Source organism: Muntiacus reevesi, chromosome 2 (genome assembly GCF_963930625.1).
Source record: "Muntiacus reevesi chromosome 2, mMunRee1.1, whole genome shotgun sequence".
Taxonomy (NCBI): Eukaryota; Metazoa; Chordata; class Mammalia; order Artiodactyla; family Cervidae; genus Muntiacus; species Muntiacus reevesi.
In genome coordinates this window covers 61,021,062-61,023,858 of record NC_089250.1, presented here as the reverse complement: position 1 = coordinate 61,023,858, position 2,797 = coordinate 61,021,062, and the positions used below count along the sequence as shown (strand labels likewise).

The 2,797-nt window shown below is 50.9% G+C and overlaps 1 non-coding gene across 1 annotated transcript; it reads right to left on the bottom strand.

Annotated features, from left to right (window-relative positions):
* Window positions 1-761: 761 nt before the first annotated feature.
* On the bottom strand, window positions 762-902 carry LOC136161954 (U4 spliceosomal RNA). The gene has a single exon (XR_010661824.1). It is a non-coding gene; the product is annotated as a U4 spliceosomal RNA (small nuclear RNA).
* Window positions 903-2,797: the final 1,895 nt, after the last annotated feature.

Sequence of the window (2,797 nt, the reverse complement as noted above, 5' to 3'; positions counted from 1 at the left end):
CTTCCTGAACCCTCTGTCTGTATCGGACAGTAATGACAAGGTAGCTTGTTTAGACCTCCCAGTTGCAAAACATGGCCTCTTATTTTGGGAAACATTGAGGAGTGGCCCCCATTTAGCTGGGAGACAGCTCCTAAGCAGAGTTATGGGGGCTGAGGAGGATTGAGAAGCTGGAGGGAGAGAAAGAATGGTGAATGGAATAGTATGCACAGGGTCAAGTGGGTGGCTGCCCAAAAGAAGTCTTGAATTTCGAGACCTTCTTGTATATTTTTTGTGGGAGTTGAGATAGTCACAAAAAAGGGTCAGAGAGTCTGATCCATCTTCCATGGCCAACAGGGGAAGAACCAGCTGTGGAGACTGACATCAAATGGAATCCAGCTTTGCCTCTGACCAGCTGTGTGGCCCTGGAGAAGTCACTTCACCTCTCTGAGACTCAGTTGCCACACCTACTCCAAGAACCATCCACTGCATCACTCAGTAAATATCAGAATCTAATGAGATACAGTGTATAAAGATTAAATGTGTGGTTTCTCAACACTGTTTGACAGTAATTCCAGTGGGTAGAGCCTGACTTGTGCTCACTAGTGTCAGATCCTGGTAAAGCACTTTCCACTCATTGACTCCTTTAAACCTCCCAACAGCACAATGAGGGAGGTTTTACTGTTAATTCTTTTTTTTTTTAATGAGACCTCCACCTACTCTCATTACAAACACCTTTATCCCGCCGCTGAAATAGTACTTTCTTTTAAAACCGCTTTATTCAGTGTCCATAGAGACTGTCAAAAATTGCCAATGCCGACTATATTTCAAGTCGTCACGGCGGGTTATTGGGAAAAGTTTTCAATTAGCAATAATCGCACCTTGGATAAACCTCATTGGCTACGATACTGCCACTGTGCAAAGCTTTTACTGTTAATTCTATTTGGCAGGTGAGAGAACTGTGGTTTCAAGAGTAACTTGCTTGAGATTACACAGCTAGCAAGGGGTAGAGGCCAGGTAACCAGGTTCAGCTCTGTCCAGCCCCTCACCCTTCGCCTTGTCAGCAGTCCTGGCACAGCCTGAACTAAGGTCCACTTGGCAGAGCTAAGCAGAGATGGTTGAAGTCTCCCGTAGGCAGCCCCAGGGGCTCAAGGGCCCCCTGAGGTGATTTGACTTTGTGAGGCAGCCTTCATCGGGTAGAAAGCTCTTGGGTGAAGTAACCGCTCTTGCAGGCCTCTGTGTGACCCTGGCCTCTCATCCTTAGTCTCACACGAGGATGACGGTGGTTCTTCCCTCACAGAATTGCACAAAGCACTGAGATGGCTGCTTGGCCAAATGAGCAAAGGTTCCCTGGGCCTTTTGGCAGGAAAGTCAGACGCCCTCCTGGATAAGAGAGACTGCGGGGACCCTGAGGTAATAGCCTGGATCACTCCTCCAAAGAGGTGATGCAGCAATGAGCAAGGGGTGTGGTCCTCCCTCTTCCAGGGCAAAGGGGAAACTGAGGGCTTCCATGTTAGGGAGGAAGAGTGGACTCAAGAGGACCCATCAGTCCTGCTCAGAAGAGAGCAGGGCCAGGATGATGGGTCCTGCTGGGGACAGGGGAGAGGTGGCTGAGTGCTGGGAGCCAGGGTGTCACCTCTCTGAGCAAGCTCTCCCATTGCCATGAGTTTAAATCCTAGTCCTGCCACTTGCTACCCCGTAACCTTGATGAGTCACTTATCCTCTATAAACCTCAGTATTCTCATCTGTAGAATAGGGACAAGAGCCATGTCTCTTGGCAGAAGGGTGTTGTGAGGAGGTCATGAGGTCAGGTGTGCTGTCTCCCCATGACCTCGGGTCACTTTCTTGCCCATCCCGGACCTCAATGTTCCCTCTTGTAAGACAAGAAGTTGCAGCTGGATAGTCCCAAATGTTCCTTCCACCTTTGGATCCAGGTCTCTGCTGACCTGATTGCCCATACCTCACCTCCACCAAAATCCCAATGGAAGGAATGTCACGGGCCACACAAAAGGTGCAGAAATGCCTTTTTATTGCTGGGGGTGGAGGGTGATGAGCATGGGGTGTCCTGACTGCAAGGAGGAGTATCTGAGAGGTGTCCTTTGACTGGGCTCAGTTGTCACTTCTGGGGGATGGTGGCAGCACCGCCCATCCCAGAGGGAGGCGATACAGAGATTCAGTCACGTTCCTGGGAAACAATCTGGAAGGAGATCCCAGTGTGAGGAATGGACACCCCAGGGCCCTTACTGGCTTCTGTGTTCAGCAGGCACATCTGCTGGAGTACTTCCCCCAAAACACTGTGAGCTCTGAGGCTCGGGGAGGGACTGGCAGCTCTGGGTCTTTCTCTGGCACCTGGCAATGACCGCTCCTCATCCCCTCACCCTCCCACCCCCATCTTAGCAACGATGGCTGATGTGAAAAAACTGATTGGGGACCCAGAGGAGCCAGGGTTCAGGGCTCAGTGTCTGATCATGATCAGGGATCAGCCTGAGATGCAGTCGGGTCTCTATCCATGACCATATCAGGGCTCAGTCAACGACTGGAGTCAAAGCTCAGTCTGACTGTTCCAGGCTCAGTCAGGGAGCAGAATCAAGGGCTGTCTGAGTGTGTGATTAAGGGTCAGGACTCAGGCTGTAACCAAGATCAGGGCTCAGTCTGCTACTAGAGAAAGAAGAGAAGCCAAGCTTGTTTCTGCTTCTCCACAGGCCCCTGTGGAGGGGTCTCATCCTCCCTCAGCCTGGGGCCCCAAGCCCCGTCCTCACCAGGGGATGGGCATTGCAGCGATTTTCCTCATCTGTGCTCTTCACTTTTACTTTTTGTTTTT